Consider the following 15,006-nt stretch of genomic DNA (forward strand, 5'->3'; position numbering starts at 1 on the left):
AAAAAGTGACATTTGCTTGATGAACATATTAAGAGGTAAAATTGTGAAACGTGTTGAATATGATTAAAAGTGCTTTTTATCTTTTGATGGTTTGTTTCCGCGATCGTTACGCAACAAAATATATTTATTTTACGCATCAGAGGGTAATTACGACATATGATTTAAGTGTTACCCTTTTTTCTCCGGACGTAACAAGGGCTATTGTGTGGTTTATTCATGTCTACACTCTTTTGTCACGTTTATTCTAATTATTATCGTAATTACGGTGCGCGGATTTCAAGAAGAACCCCCACAAAATGTTTTTTCTCAGATTTTCACTAATTATTTTTAATCAATAATTACTTTTATAATCAAAAACTTTTGAATATTATAAAATATGCATAATACAATGTTGTGCAAATTACTGATCAGTAAGGGCGACAAAAAAAGAAAGCTTAAATTATTATAAAATAGTTTTTGATTAAGTTATTAAATTTAAAATAATTCAGCAAAATTTAATACACATTTTTAATACATAATTTCATTAAACTTATTGTATGTATATACAATAGCAAATTATGTTTGGAACGAATTTTATTTAATACATAAAGATCACATCCATATTGGCGTTTGTTTTGAGCATATTTACATATAAATTAAATAACTAATAATAAATTAATCGCGATCTAATTATTGAACTGATTAAAATAAAATCTTTGCGTCTTGAAACAACAAATAAAAAAAAGTAACAAAAAGCTCACTAAAATTTGCGATGCACATCTGTTTTTTAGATAAGAATTAAACGATACTGAATGTTAAGCCTTTCCAACATTTTGTGTCATTCAACGAACGAATTCTGAAAATTTTAGTCATAGTAGAGACTTCCGATATACATTATATTCACAAATGTTTTTTCAAAGACGTAAAACAATTTTTTCTTGTTAAGAAGCGTTTTACTGTCTCGCATTTCGAAACAAAAAAAGATCATGAATTTTGGAACGGCACTAATTACCAGGATATATTGCGAGAATTTTTTTATTATTGTAATATATTAATTAATTTAATTATTGTAATTTATTTATAACCAATCACTGCAGCTGGTGCTGTTTTTTTTATAAATAAAAGTAGTGCCGCTGCCGGGGCTCGAACCTGCAACCTTGTAGTTGCTAGTCTGGAAACTTTACGGGCGCTATTCCGCAATAGAAGAGTATTGCAGTGATTCTTAAGTTTTGACATATATGTATGTTGTAATTTATTTTTAAAATAAATGTTACTGCACTTTTAATATTATTTATGAAAAATATCGTTGAGGCTAGATGGTTGCTTTTGCGTTTGAACGACTCGATTATTTTATTCCACACCATTCGCCATTCCTACGAGAGTACTTTTCCTCCTTTATTCCCCAACTAAATATTGCGTCGATTGTGACCTTATTCAAAAAATATTAAGATACTTCTCTCCTTTTATTTCATTGTTAAAAAAAGAAATTTGCTACACGGAGAAACGGCGACGTTCCTTATTAAATTACCAATGTTCTCCCGTTTGGCACATTGTTCTATATTTTAACAACTATAAAAGAATTTTTAATTTACAGCTTTGTCATGGAAAAGGGCGACTCTTTCCACTTCGCTATCTCGCTCCGGCTCTGTCAACATTTTGCGTCTGATTGAAGCGAAGGGATAGCGTGGACAGTTTTATTTTTTGCGTAGAAAATAAAATATCAAATTATCATCACGTTATGGCGTGTGACGTTGTAACAGCAAAATGCTGTTAACGTACCATATTTCCTGACCTTAAGAGGTCCCCCAGGAAGCCAGAAAGAGACCCAGAAGAAATGAACTGAATGTCAAAGCAAAAATACTAAACTTACGTGTACCCCTTTTTGCTGCCATATTAAAATACAGTAAAAAAATAAACATTAACACAGCTTAAAAACATGTAAGTGTAATTAGATTTTGGACATATTATATACTACTATAAAATGTGATTTAATTTAATAAAATTAAATATATATAATGCTACTTATGAACCGTACAATTGACCTTTTTAATATTATACAATTTAGGAAAATGCGTAGCATTATACCTTTATTGTCTAAACGTCCGGGTGTATTATTGATATGAGTTTTCGCTTTAAACATAATCGCTCAGTTACCCATTTTTGTGAGCGATAATTGTAACCGTTAAACCGGCAGAGACCATTTCCAGGGCACAGGAACAAAAGCTACCGAAATAACTGACCATTTGCTTGCGAACTGGGAGAGACTTTTGGAAATCCTCTACATGGCATGGTAAAGAAAAGCAGATGTTTGTGTGGATATGGGTAATATAGGCAACACGCTCGGGGAATGCGAAGTACACACAGGTTCACTCTACTACGAAAGTATATGCATAGGTATACTTGGTTCACGTGCGGAATGCTTTTATCCACGAAAAAGATGAAACTCGTTATATCTCCCACATACCCACATTAAACGGCGCATGATTATCTGCTAGTCCCCGATAAGTGCGTGCGTATCGCATAAATTCTTTGTTCAGCGATAGACTCGGATTTTTATGTGTGCTTAGTTTTTTCATTCCAGCATAATAGTGAATAAACGTTATAAAAGACGTTTAAAATAAAAAAAAGTAGTATCAGATTGTAGTAATATATTACATTATATATTTACGACTGAAGAATATTTTACGTACAATTGGTTATAAATATTATATTAATAAACTAGACGAAAATAGTATTGTAAAAAGTACAGTATATATATAAAGGTATATCTAAATAGTTAAAAAAATTCAGACATTTCCTAAAAGATCTCATTTTTAAGATTAAGTTATTTTGAATTTTTTGACGCTGAAAAAGCAGTAAACAATTATATATAAAGTACCACATATGTAGAAAAATTTAGATGTTAGTTTGAAGCGGTTGAATTAATATGGAAGGTCTTAATAGAGTCTACACTGGTGTGTCCAGTGGCAATTGTTTATCAAGAAGTAGTTCCTGTTTTACGTGCTTATGTCGGTCGTTGTGATTAGGGATTACAATACCGGTAGTACCGATACCGGTATTGCGAAAAAATTGACCTTCGGTACTACATAAAAGGAATATATTTGTTTTATCTCAAATCAAAGGCAAATCTAACAGTACCCAGTAATTCTGTTACGTAACAGAGAAATAACCGCGACTTTTTTTGATGATAGGGATGGCTGGCGAAGTAAAAACAAAAGCAAGTTTTGCAATCACATTTTTTCTACTTTTTTATCATCATTCAGACATATTTTTATATAAATAGTTGACAGCATATGCTTTACTAAACATTGGTGCTAAATATTAGCAAGAATTAAGTTTTAATTATTATATTTAAATAAAAAGCGTATCTGAAAAAAATGCGCCAAATGTACATTTAAAAAAAATATTGAAAAAGAGTGCAATATTTTTTTTTTCTGGTACCAACTAAAAAAATATTGTATAGACCAGGGGTGGTTAACACAAATAATGACACAATTACGATCACAGATAACTGACACACATTTAGAAGATCAACTGATACTGCTAACGTCTAACAGAAAGCAGACACAAATCATTCATTAAAGATTGGATAATTGTAACATTAACAAATATTTTTTATTAAGCATGTATATACTTTATTATGTATGTTTCTTGTAGATACGTGACTGGATGACTCAGAGGAAAAAAAATGAGATAAAAATAAGAATAAATTGGATTGGATTAAAAATATCCTGTACACAAAATTAATATATGATATATTATGATTCATTTAAATATGTATAACATCATATGCATAACATAATAAGTGATTAATTATCGCCTTTAAAATTTGTGGTTATTGTGCAACACCGAGTTTCTGCACAATTTAAATATGCATTGTTAGCGCCAACCTTTTCTCGTGGCTGTTTGCGTGATCTCTCAATTTATTATTGTGATATAAACCTATTGACGTCTTTAAGATCTTCTTAGTCTCTAAAACTATTGTCGTTTTTTTTTTTATTGTTTGGAGTCTTAACGTGGTTTTCACGATTTACAAATTACTAATTAAAACATTTACGGAATTTTTAAAAAAAAAATTATTTGCTTCAATAGAATATTTTAAAAATAAATATTTTTTTATTAAAGTAATAATTTATTAAATAATATTTTAATAATTATGTTTTTTATTTAAGTAATTTTTTTTATTTAAGTAATAATTTCTTTATTTAAGTAATAATTTTTTAAATATTATTTTAATAATAATGTTTTTTGCGCCATATATATATTGACAATAAAGTTTTTTTAGTATTAAAATCTGTTATTGTACATACATTAAGTTTAATCCTATAGTTTGTTTTTTTGCTATCGCGCTCAGTTTTTTCTTTCTTTATAGTCGTTTTTATCAGATGTACGCAAAGATAAAATACGAGTAATAATTCTATTCATACAGTTTTCTTATCAAGACATAAACGTATTGTGAAATAAGGATATTTTTTTTACAAATCTACGCAAAGAACGATTTTTCTGTTTGAATTTATTTAAACTAGAAATCCTTAATGAAAATAAATTAAATAAAATCTAAGAAAGAGCATCAAATAATAATTAAACATTATGACAAATATAGGTGAAAATTTTTTTTTTACCATATATTAATGTATGTTACAGTGTAGTTATATTCTTACTAATATAAATTTAATTTATCTAACTAGGCTAATTATAATGTAGCAAACAACAAATTTTAGTATTTTATTATGAGTGACAAAATGCGGTACAAAACATGTTTGACCTTAACAGGTGATGTGTCGCTTTTCAATCATTGTTTATAAATATAATTTAAATAATAGGCGCTAGTAAAATTATATACTGCTTTAAACTGTGGCTGAAAAATTATTTGACAGTTGAAAAACTTCCATTTGCTGGTCAAACTCAAACCTAAGCTAAACCAATTAACTGAATTATCTTCGAAAACTAACTATGGTTTTTATTAGATTAATTATATTAGGTTAGGTTAGGTTTTAACAGAAAATATACATTTTGGAACTAGTAAATTAGGTTTTATAGACATTTTAAAGTAGCATATAATTTCACTGGCGCAAATTATATTTCTTAAGCGAAGTTAAATTACAGTATTCATATAATATCAAACTTATCAGTATATTTAATACTAAATAAATTAAAAATAAGCTAAAAATAAAATTTTAAATACACGAATATCTTACAAAATAAATAAAAAACAATAAAATTTTGAAACAACGTAAAATACGATGTAGTGGAATAAAATATATAACTAACATAAATATATTACATAGATATAATTTCCTTATTAAATAAGTAATAAATAGCTGAGACATTTGAGAACAACAAAAAATAAAACATTACATACTCAATTGTTTTTAAATATGAATTCAAAATAATCACAAATAAATATACACTGTATCTATAGATTTATGACATATTTTATACACATAATAAATATAAAATAAATAATTATTATTAAATTGATCATTTACGAATTATTTTTTACGTCAATTAATTGCAAGTAATATAATTATGTATAATTATAAGACAATAATAAATATAATGTACTAATTTTTAATCATTGTTGATTATATTATTCTGATATATTCAAGAGATTTTATATTTATATGATATTAAAATAAAATTCGTGTGTTGTCTTTTCTCACCAACGACATGAAACGGAACACGTTCTAAATAATCGGCCGTTTACGTTGTCAACGTCGATATCTTAGAATATAAAATACTATACTAAGAACAAAAACTTACCATATTACGACCTTTGTATTGAAGATGAGGACGAATATAATATACAAAAGGACTATCGATCGTTTGCATTCATGGATGTCGTTTGTAGTCGTCGCAGCTTAAGATTTTTTTCTAGTAACACGTCTTTATTCTATACTGGCAGTCGTTTATTTGTGAATAGCTGTTGGCGAATTTTAATCAACACTTGACTAAATATAGTTAGTAAGTGTAGTTGTGTCGGTCGGTCGAATGGTGTCATGTGCCTTCCAATTTGCGAGTTAATGTTAACATAAAACGTCACACTGTGACAGCAAATGGACCAGGGATTCAATTCAATGTAATGGATTTTAATTAATATTTTATTATATAAAACATTAGACACATAAGTTACAAGAAAGCATAAATTAACCTAAAAACAAAAATATGGTATTTATATCCATATTTTAAATAATCTATCCAACCTTGAACAATACAAGTTTTAATTTAAAGATAAATTTTAGTGCAACTAAAAAAATTATAATTTATTTGTTCAATTAATTGACTTAAGTTCTTTATATCTCAAGTAAAACAATGCTTAAAAATCATTACTTAAAATAGTAACGGATTTTAAAAAATTAAAAATAACTGTATAAAAATATTATCTAGTGCTGTAAATCGCTATTTTTTCTTAAATCATATATAATATTTTATTATATGCTAGCAACACCATAATGTGGATATGTAATCTCATTGTATAATACTCGTTTTAATTACTTAACACAATCGATACAGTCGAGTGTTCTCAAACAATAATATTGATACATGGCCGGCGAACGAAACATTAACGGTATTGAAACAGTAAATTAATTAATCACACACGTTATCGTAGATATATTTTTCTTCCATGTCCCAATACGATACGATCAATCTTTTCCTTCGTTTTGGTAACTGAGTTATTCTCATAGAATTGCTCTTTGATCGCGTATGATATAGTATTGTATTTATTTCACGTTGCTTTTCCAATTTTCACAGCCGTTTGTCAAATTGAAAGCTTCGAAGTATAAATCTTTAGTGCGCTTTCAAGAAAATGCGAAAAGAGCGACAAGCACTAACTGTCACTATAATGCATTTTTGAAGAATCGCGACGTGAACTGTGGATCGTCTCCTAATGTATTTATATAACTAAACCGTTTATTTCATACATGGTGATCCATAAATGTATATATTTTATTTATCTTTAATACTTTTTTAAATAATTATGTTATAAACAGTATTAAATTAAATTAAGAGTAAGACCTTCATAGTAATACATATACTTTGTATTTAATTTATGAGAAGTTGAGTTTTTTATTATACGTTAGGCAGTCAACCCTTAAATGCATGGTGTTACAAATCTACAACAATTTATTTAAGCGCTTATAATTTGGTCTATGTTCAATAAAGGAACTCTATTGCATAGTGTTACATATGTGTAACAAACGCCGAGCCATTGCGTTTTCAAATTATTCCGATAGATGTTTTTTATGCCATTTAAAAAAAATCGTTGGGTGCAGATGTGTCATATTTTTTGGAATTTCAAAATTTGTTTTGATTGATCCTAGAGGATATAAAACGAAATAAAATAAATTTATATACTCCAAAAATGTTAGTCTTCCATTGTTTATTTATTTTTTATTTCTATTTTTTGTAATAGTTGCATTAAATAAGCAAAACATGCAGTTATAGACACTGGCTCATATTGATCAAGAGGAACAGATGCAAAATGCCAAAAAGCAATGGAATTTCATTTAAAAAAAAATGTGGTGTGGTCTTATGTTTTATTAAGAAGAAAAATTGCTTTAAGAATCTCCACTTGTAAATATTTTTTGTATGTTTTTAATTTTAATATATTTTATTCGCGTTCTGCATGATGTTGCATATTTACAACAAGCATTTTTTTATAAATATAATCCACAAATAAGCGCAAATATTTTTTTAATTATTTTTGCCGTCATTTTCAGCCTAATTTTAGTATAAAAATATTTTTATTTTTGAATTTGAATCTGGAAAAATCATGTATTTAAGGGTTAAACGCATGCCATGAGAAATATAAATTTGAGATATTTCAAAGAAATGTAAGGCATTGATTAAGAAATTTTGAACGGAAGATTATAATCTTGAAAATAAGACCAGTGGAAGATTTTCATCTGCCTTTAATGATTAAAAAAATATTGAGGAACATTGTTGAAGCTAATCAACAAACAATTATTCGGAAACTCGCATCTTTTACGGCATCTGAATACCATAGGAAAAGTAAAAAAAGGTGAAATTAATAACGCGCGTTCTTCAGTAATTCTTAGAAACAATGAAAAACCATTAGACTCGCCACTACCTTTGTCGTGAACGGAAGTATATAAGTCTCGCTGACAGGTCAACTAGTGCTGCATTCGCACCAGCGGCTAGCTACTGGCCAAGGGTTATTAGCTCGCAGCATTCAATCTGAGGGCATCATGGAGTAATCCCAGGATAAGTCTCTTATCGACTGCCCTCAGGTGAGTATGTATCGCGATTACTATAAAATAACTGCAGATCTCAGAAATGAGATGGAGATTCTGCGCCAGGAACTGCTGGAAGAACGCAGACTCCGCATAGATCTCGAGCATAAGTATAGCATAACTCTAAAAAATAATAAAAAAAAAAATAAAAAAAATGAATCGGTGAATCTGATCTATACTATTTCATCATTTCCTGCGCACATGCAATAAATATTTCAACCGCGCCAACTACCCACACCGAAATTGAGAAGCACGCACATTGGACGCCATTATTTAAATTTACTACAAACAGGGAATAGTCCCCAGTGAAAAAAGGTTAAGCTTAAAAGGTTAACTACAAAATTAAAAATGTCAAATAACCCACCAATTATTTTGTACAGACACAAAAAAAATATTTGTTTTTTAAAATATTCTGGCTTAAAAAATTCCACTTTACAAAGATAAGTTTTTAAACAGTAACAAAAAAATCATTGTTAATGTAAAATTCTAAGAAACAGCAGCATTCTTACATAATTTTAAAAATGATGCAACATTTTTTTAAATCAAAGAATATATAAGAAAGCCTCTAATTGACTAAAGCCATAAAATTATTTACATTAATATTATATTTTTATTATTGAAAATATTATATCTATTTTTAAACCTTTAGAGATTAAAATAAATCTAAGCTAAACCTAATAATAAAAATCATCACAAATATTTACCTAGAAAATAAATTAAAATATTACTTGAAATAATAAGTTGAATAGGAATTAATATTAAATTATTTTAAATCTACAGCATAATCTATTTTTAAGTATATGTATATATTATAAAATAAAAGCATTTCTAAAAACGGAAGGTTGGATGTTTATGAGTTATTAATAAAGAGTTAAGTACCTTTAGTCCTAATTTGTAATTCATTATGTACGTGTATTATTTAAGTTGACTTATTTTTAAAATAAATATAATATTTATAAATTTACTACTTTTTAACTCAATATCTTACATATTTAAAGCTCTTTAGTAATAAAGATAAATGATTAATAAGTTTAATTTATTATCAAAATATTTTATTATGTTTATATTTTAGTATCATTTTTTTTCAAATAGGTTTTCAGTACAAATATAATTTAAATTTCGAAAAAAATTTAAGAAAATAACGCATTTTTTGAAGCACTCTGTCTTTTAAAACGATGTCAAACAAAATACATCACTCGAAATATTCCGTTTGTGCAAAATGTGTTATTTTGTGATCTCTTGGAATATTCATGAGGTCATTTGTCATTTTTCATTTATCTTTTATTCTCACTGTGTGTCATCGATGACAATGTAAATTTTGTTACGGTAAACACATTTTCGGTCGTAATCGTTTTGCGGTTTTGGGTTAAACATGTGTTTAAACATCGGACAGAATTTATGTTAAAATTTCGCACTCGTATTTGTTTCACAAAGAGACATTTATTTCAGCGCGAGTTAATGAGCAAACTATAGTCGAAAAAGCCATCAATGTTTCAAGTTATTAGGTCAGCTTTGTAATGGAGTTGAATGAAAATTGTAATTGATATGGATTTGTTTTTTTTTAGTTCAACATGACAAATTTAATACGAAGAATATTTAAAAAATAAATAAACACACCATAATTTATATTGTACCTTCAAAACACCATTTTTATTTGTTAATTAGCCACCATTTTAAAACAGAATAATAATCTTTCCAAAACATTGATATCCCTAATAAAAAACATTATTTTTAATTATATTTTATTTTAATTTCTGTTACTAATCATTTTTCATGTTTTTTTATTTTATCTAAATTTTTTTAAGAAGTTTCTTAATTATAAAATAATATTTTGAAACAAGATGTCTCATAAGGCTGACTAATAAACTTAATTAAGTTAAAAAATTTGAAGCTGCATTTTGTAAATAAAATTTCTGCCGATATTATTAAAACTATAGAAATTATCATATTCTCTAAAATCATAAATATTATTATTTGGTATTTTTAGTGAAGGTATACATTTACTACAAATATAATTTTACCAACTATTTTAGTAAAATTATATCCGAATACATTTATCTAGCTGATTCATATAAATATTAAATTTGTTTCTAAAATTATAAAATGGATTTTAACCGCTTGTAAATTATCCATTTTATTGTTCAATGTTTATCTTTACATTTAATGCTGTAATTATTTTTGTCTATATATGTTTATTTGTAGCTGCTTATATGTATTATATAAACCTACTAATCTTTCAGATAAGTTAATTTTATTTAAGTCAACTTTCAATACAATTGTCACTTTTCAAAACAAATCAATTACAATCTAGGTATATTATGTAAAACTTATTTAGGTTTATTATATTGAACCTTTACCATTAGGATTTAATCAACCTTTAAATAAGACTTAAATGTTTTACTCTTTGTGAATATATTTTGTTAGATACAAACTTTTAGCTTTTAAATACATACTTTGTAATCAAATGATAAACTCTTAATTATACAAATACTTAAGTCATGAAGTCGAGGATGTCAATGGATGAATGAGTTTAAAATGTAATTATTTTTTTCATTAAATATTATTTTTATTTCTGGTTTTTAAGGCAAGTATAGAGTAAATAATAGTGAATTAATTATATAATTTATTTATTTAATTCAGAAAATTAAATTAATGTACATATATTAATGTGGCAAACAAGCACATTAAATTAATAAAAAATATGCAAATGTAGACTAACTCGTTATGTTTTTTCTTCGTTAAATGTTTATTTGCTTTTGGGGAATCGCAATACAATTCTAAGTATAAACATATAACACGGTGAATTGATTTGTGAAATAATCGTTAATGTTAAAATATTTCCTTGTAAGCAATCAGTGTAGTTTGTTCAGTCTTTATCGACGGTAATCTCCTATAGTGATTGATAAGATATAAATATTAAAAACAATAAATTTGGCGATATTATGATAATATAAAACAATACATTCACGCTTATTTTTTATCATGAATTCAATAGTTTAAAGTGAAAATATCAAAATAAATGTATGGTACAAACATATAATTAAACGTACACAAATGGTATGTATTTTAATAAAATTTATTATGCGATTAAAGTACATTTTTAAACTAATCATATCGATAATTAATAATGAAAAATAATCTATAAAATTTATTTATACTTATAGTACTAACATAACCAAAATGTATCTATTTATACTTAGAGACTATAAGTTTAGTTAGTATTAAAAGTTATAGTACCAACTAAAATTTAGATTGCTATACTTTGGCGAATAAAAGTAGTCCCACCTGTCTTTATTTTATAAAACTAATATTTTTGCTTATTATAGGTTATAATTTTTATAAATTATAGAAATCATTTACAATAAAATACATATATAAGCATATAAATAAATATAATCACAACTATGATTATACATTGTGAGTTGTTCTATATTTTTTAAATTATTTTTCAAGCTTGTTTTTTCTTAAACTTTTATTAGTTGCATTAATATGTTTTTTTTAATTGTAAAAAAAAACATAAAAATAAAAAAAATATTATACTAATTCAATATTTATATCACGTATTTAATACGAGGAAAACGTCATTCGCTATGACGCAGTCAAACAATGACGAAGGCAGAGCTATAGCTGCTAATGCATTATTTAAATTCCAGGGGCTTTCAAGCCAGACACATTCAATTATTATCTTGGGTATTTTTTTGATATTATCACCTCCAAAAGAATTTTTTTCATTTTTAATGCAAAGCCGTCACTAATTGACTTTTTAATTTTCCAGAATCAGCAAATGTCCTCACCTTTCCAATCAGCAATTAAACCACCCAATGAATAAATTTAATTGATAGATCTTAATATGGTAAAAAATCTATAAGCTAAATTTTCAGACATGGAAATCTAAATATAACGATAACGATGTGACATTTGCACACGTCATTCTCGCTGCTCCTCTAACTTTCAATTTAAAAGTTAAGCTGAACAGCGACGTGCCGTTGACCATTCACCTGATACTGCAATATGTGCTAATAAAACCGTTGAAAAACTAAACAATAAATTAAAAATACTGCACATAGGCAATAACTAAGATAAATTTGTCATAGCAATATGAATAAAATAAATTATAATAAATAAAGAATAAGTTTAAATATATTTTTTATGAAGTCAGCTTTTTAAAAAAAATCAAAATATATGTCGCAAAATGATAACACGTGCATTTGAGACTGCTATTCAAATGGCCATTTTTTTTAAATTGCCCGTTTTATGTAAAAAAAAACAGTCGATTAAATAGTATATAAAGGGTACAAAAACGGGAACATCGGCAACCAATTATCATTTCTTTAGACACTTCTAGAGACATTTCTTAAGAAAATCCGCCAAAGACTTTCTTTGGCACTTTTATTGGTATTTAAATACACATACAAACACGTAAACGTTTAGTTAAAATTCTTGAAAACTTTAACCAATATGGGACGGACAAATCCTTAGATCATCGAAAATCTTATTAAGCTGCCGCTTCTCTCTTCGCATCTCATAGTCCAGCTAGACGTCTGGAATACAGAGTTAACCTTACTTCGGAGACGTTTGGAGCCTGTGAACGTATCCACATGAAACTTATCATTAAAAACAAACATTAACACTCCTGACATGAAGGTTAGGAGAAATTCATAATAGGCAGCCCTTGTATTGTATAATAATTTTTAAGTTTAGAACCTTAAAAATATATTTAATAATTTACAGTTTAAAAGCGTTTATATTTCTTTATCTTTATCTTAATTTTCTTATTTTTTAGCTTTATTGCAATTTATTTTTAAGCTAAAATTTTCATGTCTGTTGTATAAAGTTTTTAAAAAAATAATATATTTTAATAATACACTTTAACTGATGATCTGATAAAAAACTTGATTTATCATTTTTGGCTATGAATATAATACAATACATATGTTTAGCTATATTATTTTTCTGGAAATAACTGAATCCTTTATGATACATATTGCTTTGCGGGATTAGCGTAAAATAACATTTCAAAAAGTAACACCGAACTCATTATGTTTATCAGTATGACGTGTTAAAATATGACCTACAACAAAATACAAAAAAAAAACATTTTCCTAGTCAAGTACGATACTTTGCAGTAGAACGACGCGTTTCATAAATCGGCAGTTTCATTCAAACACATTATAATCGCTTTTTTATTGTCACGTGTGTGAGAATGTGTTTTTGCTAATCAGTGCTACGGTATAAATTGTCAGTTTAATAACTTGTTCGGTAAAAATAGTATATTAGTGATAAGTTTAATATATAAAAGTAAGAAGTGGTAAAACCAATACAAATGTATATTTGTATTATGGTTTTTATTGCATTGTACCATATAAGTTATGATTTATCAAATTAAAATTACCACGATTGTAGGTAATAGTGTCATGGTCTCGGTATAGCAAATTACGTGACAATGAAACCATAAAGATAAATTAAACCGAGTTATGGGATGTTCGCCGTTAATATATTTGCTTTGTGTAACTTATTTAATATACAGTGCACAATGTGCGGGACAATTGAATGCCATGCTATTGAACTACATACAATAAATTGTATAATAATAATATTTATTCTATTTACTATATATTAATATATTAGTTACCCCCTGAGAAATATATTAATACAGTTGTGCGAATATATTTTTTGTACCGTTTAATCTAAGATTGATATGATATATGAAAGTATCATATATTGTGTCTTATTAGTTGCAGATTATTAAATTAAGAGTTTTTCTTGTATGTTATATATAAAATAAGTATAGTATTATATTTTTAATACTATACTTACTTCAGTGTCAACAGGTTTTATGGTTTTAGAAACTAAAGTTAGGTTAGGTTATGTCCTAAGTCATGAGTGTTCTTGATGCAAGTTCAAGTCAAATTAAAACTTCCAAATGAAAATGAATGATGTGCGCTATTCATCTGCTTATATACGCTTGGTCCTGAAAAGATGACGATTTGGATGCAACTTTAATTTTTTTATTTCCGTGGTCTTTCTTGTAGGTTGTTATGTGGCCGTTTGAATGTTAACAAGTGGAGATTTAACAACCTTTTACTATTTTTTTTAGCTAATATATTTCACGGGCTGTCAACGCAATATTATTATTTTGTGTTTTTATGAGCAGACAGGGATTTTTCTGATTTATATGTACGAATATTATTGGTGGCATAACATTGTCGAAATAGCGTAATACGTAAAGGACGCGGATCAGGGTCCTACAGTAGGGTCCTATTTGTGTTTATCACGCTGTAAAGCATTTGGCTTATACATATCCAGTTATTACAAAAAAAATAAGCATTTTCACTTATTGGCAAACTGTAAAGAACAATAAAAAAAATAATATTGCGCTTTAAACGTGATTATGCGACAAGTCCTTTTTCACGGTTATGTGTAGTGCTTTCTACAAGAGCAGGCTGTCTTCAAATTACATTATAAATTAAGATATGTAGCTTTATTTTTTTATTATAAGTCGAGATATTTATAAAAATATAAAATAATATATAACGTCTGTTATTTATTTTATAAAAATTAGGTAGTTAAATTTTTTATAATCTAAGATTACTTTTATCAGAAAATTTTACTAGAAACAGAATAATTAATGTTTTTTGCTTAACACATATGATTATTATGGGTTATGCAATTTTAATAAATAAATTATATTTTTGGGAATATAATCTTATTTAAAACAAATTAATAAGATTGAGTCTTAATATATTATATTTAAATTTAATTTTTATTGGTG

The 15,006-nt window shown here is 26.8% G+C and overlaps 2 protein-coding genes across 6 annotated transcripts in view; one reads left to right on the forward strand and one right to left on the reverse strand.

Moving 5' to 3' along the window:
• LOC148232495 (metabotropic glutamate receptor 2-like) overlaps window positions 1–15,006 on the reverse strand; it is a 671,990-nt gene that overhangs the window by 597,996 nt on the left and 58,988 nt on the right. The window contains exon 1 of one of the 3 annotated variants that reach the window (XM_088191652.1): window positions 5,743–5,896. The exons of 1 other annotated variant lie outside the window; for it this stretch is intronic. The gene's annotated coding sequence lies outside the window, so the exon portion shown is untranslated. Of the gene's footprint in view, window positions 1–5,742; window positions 5,897–15,006 lie in introns of those variants that run through there. One more of the 3 variants, XM_088191653.1, reaches the window with a different exon arrangement.
• LOC148232501 (UNC93-like protein) overlaps window positions 5,925–15,006 on the forward strand; it is a 51,833-nt gene continuing 42,751 nt past the window's right edge. Inside the window, exon 1 of one of the 3 annotated variants that reach the window (XM_088191659.1) lies at window positions 5,925–6,058. The gene's annotated coding sequence lies outside the window, so the exon portion shown is untranslated. Of the gene's footprint in view, window positions 6,059–11,088; window positions 11,292–13,336; window positions 13,464–15,006 lie in introns of those variants that run through there. The other 2 variants (XM_088191660.1, XM_088191661.1) reach the window with 2 other exon arrangements.

This window comes from Plectrocnemia conspersa, unplaced genomic scaffold (assembly GCF_051122295.1).
Source record: "Plectrocnemia conspersa isolate PC_06_02 unplaced genomic scaffold, ASM5112229v1 ptg000009l, whole genome shotgun sequence".
NCBI classification, from domain to species: Eukaryota; Metazoa; Arthropoda; class Insecta; order Trichoptera; family Polycentropodidae; genus Plectrocnemia; species Plectrocnemia conspersa.